The 9,240-nt window shown below is 36.1% G+C and overlaps 1 long non-coding RNA gene across 1 annotated transcript; it reads right to left on the bottom strand.

Annotated features, from left to right (window-relative positions):
* Positions 1–6,443: 6,443 nt before the first annotated feature.
* On the bottom strand, positions 6,444–8,762 carry LOC115927389. Its single transcript, XR_004065607.1, has 2 exons — positions 8,473–8,762; positions 6,444–7,464 (listed from the first exon to the last, which is right to left on the bottom strand). It is a non-coding gene; the product is annotated as an uncharacterized LOC115927389 (long non-coding RNA).
* Between the last annotated feature and the right edge of the window lie 478 nt (positions 8,763–9,240).

The raw sequence follows: 9,240 nt of genomic DNA on the forward strand, positions 1-9,240 counted from the left end.
TGGCATGTGACAGATATGATGTCAAGAGTAGGTTTTCATTTTCACAATGGTGTATTTCGTTATGTAGTCGAAATGTCATACGATAGTTGTAACATCTTTCAAATGTTGGCATTGAGTATAGGTAGAAGGCGGAACAAAAGAACGTCAGGTTCAGAGCCATGACCTCAATGTGACACAAAACGAGACATGCATACAAAATCGGCATGTGACATATTATGCGAAAGTAAAAGACAGGTTTCAGGCTTTAAAATGGTGTATTTCAGTTTATAGTTAGAATGTCATACGATAGCTTTAAAATCCTTTAAGGTTGAAAACGCAATTTGGCCATTATTGTATGTAACTATTATGCGGGTATATAGCCTTCCGATATGCCTGCTAGAGCCCTAATTACCTTCTCTAACAGTACGACAGAGACGTTAAGTCTCGATATGTGGAATAATATCTGAGAGTAAAGGACATGTTTCCAGCTTTAACATTGAATATATCTTTATATTGGGTTTAAACGTCAAATGATAATTTAAAGGCCTTTTAAATTGAAAACGGAGTTGCACATTTGTTTGTGTATTGTGCGGCTAAACCATGTAAACGCCGGTTTGTACCCAAACTTTAGTGTAAAACAATAAGACACAGACAAGACATTTGGCATCAGACATATATTAGTGTAAAGAGGAGGTTTTCATCTTCAAAATGATGTAGATAATTAGTTAGTAAACATGTCATACGACAGTTTACAAAACCTTCAAAGTTGAAAAAAGCAGTTTACCCATTTGTGTTTGTTCAGTGTAGAAAAACCCCGTAATTGCCGTTTAGAAACCTAATTCTTATCTTGAAAAATAAGGCACAGACACAAAGTTTTGGCATGTGACATGTATGAGTGTAAAGAACAGGTTTCCAGCTTGAAAATTGTGTAGGTCATTATGTAGTCAAAATGTTATACGATAGTTGTGAAACCCTTCAAATTCGAAAACGCATTTTAGCCATGGCTGTAGGTAGAGGGCGGAACAAAAGGACGTCCGGTTAGAGCCATAACTGCAATGTGTCACAAAACCAGCCATACATAATAATAATAATAATAATATGGATATTTATATAGCGCCGGTATCCGCTAGGCTCTGACGCCCATGGCGCTGTACAAACATGTATTACTATCACAAAAATATAACATTCTTAACTAAAATAAAGTAAACTAAAACAACACAAATTATTACGCTACATTGACATGATTAAATAGCACTGTTTAGAAAGAGATGGGTTTTTAGAGCAACTTTGAAGGCATGAAGGGTAGTTAAATTACGAATACTAAGTGGCAGCTTATTCCAAAGGGACGGACCAGAATGAGAAAAAGCTCTATCCCCCCAGGAACTGCGCGTCTTAGGGACAACTAATAAGGAGGATTGAGATGAACGAAGACATCTTGTAGGCTTATACTTAACAATCAACTTGATATTGTAGGAAGGAGCAGAGTCATACAATGAATGGAAAACTAACAACAACAACTTAAAAATGATTCGGTCACATACCGGGAGCCAGTGAAGAGTTTTGAGAATGGGGGTGATGTGGGTTCTACGAGAAGAAAGTGTGACAATACGTGCAGCAAAATTGGCATGTGACATAATATGTGAGAGTAAAAGACAGGTTTCAATCTTCAAAATGGTGTATTTCATTATTTTGTTAGAACATGATATGATAGTTTACAAAGCCTTCAAAGTTTAAAAAACAGTTTGAATATTTATGTTTGATCAGTGAAGATAAACCCCGTAATCGCCGTTTGGAGCCCCAATTTTTATCCTGAACAGGAAGACACAGACAAGAAGTTTCGGCATGTGACATAATTATAATTATGAGTTAACAGAGCAGTTTTTAACTTCAGCCTTAACTTAAATCTGTAACAAAAACATCCCTACCTGAAAATATCTACATGTGACATAATAATGAAAGTATTACAAAAAGGACAACATTCAGGCTTTAAAATGGAGTATTTGATACTTTTAATAGGGAAAATGGCATACTAGAGCTTTAAAAGCATTCAAGGTTGAAAACGCATTTTGGCCATTTCTTTATGTTATATGATTGTATAGCCTTCAGATATGCCTGCTAGAACCCCAATTACCTTTTGTAACAATACAACAGTGACATAACATCTCGGTATGTGAAATAATAATAATACTTTATGTCTCTGTCTTATTGTTACAGAAGGCAATTAAGGCTCTGGCAGGCATATCGGAATGCTATGCATGCATAATACATACACTAATGGCCAACATGCGTTTTCAACCTTGAAGGAATTTCAAGATATCGAATGGCATTTTAATTAAACAATGATTATACTTCATTTTAAAGCTGGGATATTGTCCCTAACTCTTATAAGTTATGTTACATGCCGAATTGTTATGTATGGTTCGTTTTGTTTCATATGAAAGATAAGGCTCTAACCGGTAATTACTTGTATTGTATTGTATTATTTATTCGGCACTTTCAAGAAATATAACAATTTAACAATATAAACATGGTAAATACAAAATTGGAATGACAAAAAATGTGCAAATACACATTTTTGTAGCAATATTCTGAGTGCAAAAGATGGCGGCCAGGGAAGAAGAGAGCAAACTTAATTACTGTAACCGTGAAGGTCCCTCCGCCCAACCAACTGATGCACTCAGAAGACTGGTAAAAATATAGCATAAGGACAAATAAGAGAGTAACAAATCAAGGATGAACAATAAGAATATAAAGAAAGGCGAGGCACGAGCATATGTAACACCAACATAGAAATTATATATAACATATTACAAATTTACAATTTCAATAACATATTACAAATTTACAATTTCAATAACATAATAGCATTGACTCTCCATAGAAATATAATGTAACTAGCATGTTCAATATTTATGCTGGATTTTTCTTTACCTGATTAAATGCTATCAAAGTATTACATGTATATTAAGTAACTTTAAAATAAAATGAAACTATTATCCGGACTTATGACACATATCTGATTGATCACAAATTATATAAATGAAATTGAAATTGAGATTATTGAATTGGAAATTAGGTCCAATTGAGTGCAGAAGACTGTTAAAAAACACAGCATACTGACAAATAAAGAGAGTAACAAATCAAGGATAAACAATAACATAAACAAAGAAATGAGAGGAAAGAGCAAATGTAAGCCAATATAAAAAAAATAAGTTCACATTATATATTGCATTACAAGGTTCACAAGTTTAATGATATACCCGGTAATAATACCATGGTTTTAATTTACCTAATTAAATGTTATCAAAATATTGCATTAAACAAATTTGAAATAAGATGGAATCATGTTTCGGACTTATATCGCGTATTAAATTGTACACATAATTTATAAATAAAACTTAAATTGAAATTATTGAATTGAGAATGCCTGTATCGGATTTATACACTGATGTCGAGGGATGAGAGGTGAGTTTTGAGGCTTTGTTTCCAATTGACGAAGTTTACTAAGATAAGGTCATTACGTAGACTAATAGGCAAACTGTCCCATAGAATCGGGAAAAGAAATAGTGCCGTATTGATTAGTCGCTGAGTGCGAGCACGAAGATGTTTAAAACGAAGATCCTCCAGACGCCTTGCAACCACGTGTATGCTAGCTTAAACATCTTCGCAAGGTTTATCCGCGCAATACCAAGATAAATGTGCAACTGCGTTTCTTTTGTAAAGGCCTATATATCATAATATGGCATTTTAACTAAATATAAAGAAATTCTCAATGCTAAAGCTGAAAACATGTCCTTTACTCATATATATTATTTCAGATCCCGAGAATTTATGTCTCTGTCTTATTGTTACATAAGGTAATTAGGGCTCTAGCAGGTATATCGGAAGGCCATATACCCGCATAATACATACAATAATGACCAAAATGCGTGTTCAACTTTGAAGGCTTTTAAGGCTATCGTATGACATTTTGATTGATAATGATATACACCATTTTAGAGCCTAAAACCTATATTTTACTCTCACATGTTATGTCACAATCCAAATTATTATTGTGTGTATTTTATTTTTTCACATTGAAGTTAGGGCTCTTCCCGGAAGGTATTTTTTTTCCAGCTCTCTACCTATACAACAATGTCCAAAATGCGTTTTCGAATTTAAGGTCTTTCACAACTATCGTATGATATTTTAACTAATAACGGTCTACATCATTTTCAAGATGGAATTGATGTTAGGCCAATATTGGGCTGGCAGACATTTCAACATAATTTCCCAACACCCGGTCAATATTGGGCTGGCGGACATTTTAACTTTGGATCAATGTCGAAACTTCATGTTGATCAGATGTCTCGAGGTACATTGGCCCAACGTTGCCGCAGCGTCCGCGAATTCGCTCGTATTTACACAAGTCGTATGCAAGCTATGTACGGTAAAAACGGACATTAAGCAGAAAACATTGGTACATGAAAATTACGATTGCATCAATGTTTCTCTATGGATTTTTTTCATTTATGTACCAATATAAAGAAGATAGACCAAATAATCCATCTTTACAAAACATCAAGATATTTTTTTAACGTTAACATGCTCTAAAAAGAGCATTTAAAACAGTCTAAAAAACATAGCAACTTAACGATATGCAGCATTAAAAAAATATATGAAAACGCTACTGCATCAAAAAGTAATTTGGTTCATTGTGATGATAAATATACAAACTTTCAAACCATCACTGTTTCCTTTATTTCACTTCTTTATACCAGTCAGGAACACGGTAAATACAACACCATGTTCATTCCAACATATTCAACAGCGGTGACACAGACGATATGCGTGGGTCATCAGAGTATGACGTCATGTGCCAACCGGGGGATACTTCGTTAAATCTAGCTTTGCGTCGATTATCGATGTTCTGTGTCCGTGCGCTGTACATGAACACGCACGGAGGACAGACGGTGATTAGGGATATCCACGTATTAGACTCTGGTGCGTAACCCCCGGACGTAGAGGTGTTGTATTGCCCCATATACTCATTATTGTGTATCATACTTATGCGCTACTTAATAATAGAAGTCTACAGAGCTGCAGAGTACAAGTTGGATGCGGATACGTACTCAAGTACAATCAAGTACACTATAGAATACCACCTCTAGAATGAATAGGGGACAGTGGGAAGGGTTTAAGTGTCTTTATGTGCCATTTTTGGCCAGGCTTTGATATCATTTTAACAAAGAAGATACATTTTCTTTCTCAAATGTATATTTGTGAAAATACAAACTTTCGGGGGGGGGGGGGAGCGATTGGCATTGGTATTGTCATTGAAAAATGAAAATATGATTGTTCCCATCCCTGCTTTTAAATGTCATGGCTGTATTGCAGGCGGTTGGTTGTAAAAGTTCTGAAATGTATTTTTATTTAAATTGTAAACCATGGACTAATCAATGAGAGAGCCTTCACATCAATTTATTTTGGTAATCCCCAGGCATTCTTTGATAGTAATATTTTATTTGATGTTTCTTTTGTCAATTTATGTAACTCCAGTTCATGTGTATTTTTAAAAATAAAATAATTACAAAATTATTTCCCTTATTCTCTTTTCTGTTTGTTTTTGTTTTAGAGTGACCCGCAAAATATATATCTGATCATTTTATTTTCTGTTTTTGTTTGTATAGTAATGACTATCGAATAACATTTTTAATGTGTGGTGGGTTGAAAGGGCGCAAATAAAATTAATACTATTTTAATTTTCACCTTCAACATCATTATCACAATCATCAAAGTCATCATCGCCATCACGATCATTATCATCATCACCACTATTAACATCACCATCACCACTATTAACATCACCATCATAATCACTGTCATGATCATCGCCATCACCATTGCCATCATCATAATCACCATCAGCATTATCACCATAGCCATCATGATCATCCCCATCACCATCATCATAATCACCGTCAGCATTATCACCATAGCCATCATGATCATCCCCATCACCATCATCATAATCACCGTCAGCATTATCACAATAGCCATCACCATCATTGCCATCACCATCATTGCCATCACCATCATCATTATCACCATAGCCATCGTGATCATTGCCATCACCATTGCCATCATCATAATCACCAAAGCCATCATGATTATCACCATCAGTATGATCACCATAGCCATCACAATCATCATAATCATCATCCTAATCACTGTCAGCATTATTACCATAGCCATCACCATCATCATCATAATCACCGTCAGCATCATCACCATTGCCATCATCATAATCACCGTCAGTATTATCACCATAGCCATCACCATCATCATAATCACCGTCATCACCATAGCCATCATGATCATTGCCATCGTCATTATTATCACCATAGCCGGTTAAACACAAAATATATTATTAAGACTACTACTAATGATAAATAATTATAAATGAAATTGGACTAGGAATAATATTTCCATTTTATAATATTCATATTTTATTTATAAACTGACTTTGACATGTATGTTGAGAACTTGAGACCAGTGAAAAAAAATACACGGGCTCAGGACGAAATAGCCCCCGAAATGCCCAAAAGAGCCCCCGAAGATCAGAAAAGAGCCCCCATAAATTTGCATAGAGTTCAATGCAAAACAAATTTTAGAGTGTTATTTTTACGCAGGCAAGCTTGAAAAGTAGCCCCCGAAAAATAAATACTAATTTTTACCCTGCTTGAGACCATTACTTGCATAACATGTGTCACTGAGAATAAAAGTATTATCCGAGTAAAACATCTTTAAATTGTATAACGGTGACAGTTCAATCAGTTTTTTATTACAATAAATGCTTTGTTCATGTAAAGCTCTGGAATCCCACCTTTGAAGTATCACTATCAGAGATACAAAAATGTAATCACTTGAAATGGATTTTTCTTTTACTGAAAGAATAAGCTGAACAAAATCCTTCTCGTCCTTCTCCCAAACTCCGCTTTCAAGATTGTTTGTTCCTACATGTATGTGAAGTCTAGCAAACGCTGATTCAGGAATGCAATGGAGACTGATGTGTGAAGTCTGTGTCTTAGATAATTTGTTGTCAATGTTCCGCAAGTTCGATGGTTGAGTGCATCCGTCAGAAAAACAACAACATCTACATCTAAGGTGGTACTGGACATGACCAATTGTTATACACGTCCAGACTTCCGTGGCATCGCAAACTGTCAACAAACATCACAACTGAGGGTGCAGAGTTCAAAAATAAAAATAAAAAGGTGCTCATAAAAATACAGTGGGTTGCAGACATCATCTAATTTTTAGATGAAGTAGAGCCACATTGACGCTCTAGCCCGCCTGTGTACAGCTGCACTGAGTGGTCATTCTGCATGTAGCTCCAAACTTTGGTATGGAAAGACTTGGCTGATGTTGACTTTGATGATGATGGCTGCCGGCTGGTAGTTGATTCCATTACGAGGATAGAAGCTGTTCTTGTATTCTTCGGTCCTGGCAAATGACAAATGATAAGAAGGAATATAAAATTGCTTAGTTCAAGTATGGGGATTTTAAAAGATCTGATCAAAGTAGCTAGCAATTTATGGTAGACAAAACCTGCTTGCATTAAAAAATTGTTTTTCATGAAAACAAATTACAGGTGTCAAATTCATGAAGTTTTCCCTTCATTTTTCCACATGTGCACAAGTTGTAAAATGTAAGTGTTTAACTTTGGCTTTTTGTTTCACTGAATTCTGCTTTGTTCATAATCATAATACAACTCGCACAAGGGAAATGCTGCTTATTTCTATGGCTGGTTGTAAAGTTTGAGTTGATCAGAACCAAAACAAAAGGCACAACCAAACTAGTTTGAGAATCCCTAAATTAATTAATATAATTATCTGAGTCTGACCAGACGCCAGAGTCACTGTTTAACTCTCACAGTTGACTGTTAAATTCGTGTAAAAATAAAATGGATTAAGCATAAATATTATCAAGAGAGCTTGCTAATTTAATGGAATAGTACACGTAAGTCGAGGGCCCCAGATCAGATATGGCTTTGTTTTATGCCGGATCGGTACAGAAAAGGCTATGTATGGGACCGGTATGCGGTCACGGTGATGACTACGAAAGTGCGGCCATGTTGGCGAAACGTGCACTTTTCGCGCCATATCGGCAAAAATGAGTGATTTTAGCGTAGCCGTCACACAACTTCCGGTTGAAAATCGAAAAATGTGTAACTTTCATGGCCATAAAAGCTGATAAAATACATCGTGCATCAATCGAACTCTGCGCTTTTTCACTTCTGCCAACATTTTTCTTGTGAAAAATCAAAAAATTGGGGAAAAACATTGCTTATACCAGTCAGGAACACGCTAAATGCAAGGTAATGTCAGAATACCTCCTACGAAAGAAGGAAAATATGGACACATTTCAATGAATATTTACGATCACTTAGATGCGGTAAAATTAGGAAAATTTCGTATCAAAATACGTAGAAAAGTATGGAGATACACTTACCCCTACTTGCTACGCAGCACAGTAAAAGCCATAGCAGCTGTGATAAAGTTTGTTGACCTGTGCAAAAGTCTCGCGAAATCTCGCAAATCGCGGGACACGAAATACGACGGTTTATCGCACTTCCGGGTGCTGTGTAAATTTGGGCATTCTGCCTAATTATCGCGGGCGTTGCGGACTGACTGTTGGCCCGATGTCGCATTGCCCGCTGGGAGGTTTCAGACAAGAATGTTATTTTTGAGTCAATCGTGGTAATACCTCTTAGCATTTGCTCCGCCTGGTTCAATGCCTTTCTCGCTTGTTCAAACTTCTTCCTGTTTCAGGGGTCTTATATTTCCTGTGTTTTTTCACAAAAGACGTGTTTGTTCCATTGCCAAACCAGGCCTTGTCACATGTTTGCTTGATAATTGTTTTACTTGGAATACACTTTTACAAATTAACATTGATGACCGGCGTGACCATGGAACATAATGTGTCATGGTCACTCCCTTTAACAATTTCACACCACTTGACTAATGATATACGTCCTCTCAAATCCCAGAATAGGGGCTTTAAGATTCGCATGAAGACAATGGGGATTGCTACTATCGACGTCCTTATAATGCACTGCCTTGAAAGAACGTCACACGTATCAGTCCACGCAAATCTAAAAGTCCCTATTGTAACCCTTTGTAGGACCAGACTTTTCTTTTGTATGGCTTGTCACGAAACACAACAATATGGAGCTGTAATAGCACTTGGTTGTGTTCTGGTATGCTCCTACATAGGCAG

The sequence above is a fragment of the Strongylocentrotus purpuratus genome, unplaced genomic scaffold (assembly GCF_000002235.5).
Source record: "Strongylocentrotus purpuratus isolate Spur 01 unplaced genomic scaffold, Spur_5.0 spur5_scaffold_20, whole genome shotgun sequence".
NCBI classification, from domain to species: Eukaryota; Metazoa; Echinodermata; class Echinoidea; order Camarodonta; family Strongylocentrotidae; genus Strongylocentrotus; species Strongylocentrotus purpuratus.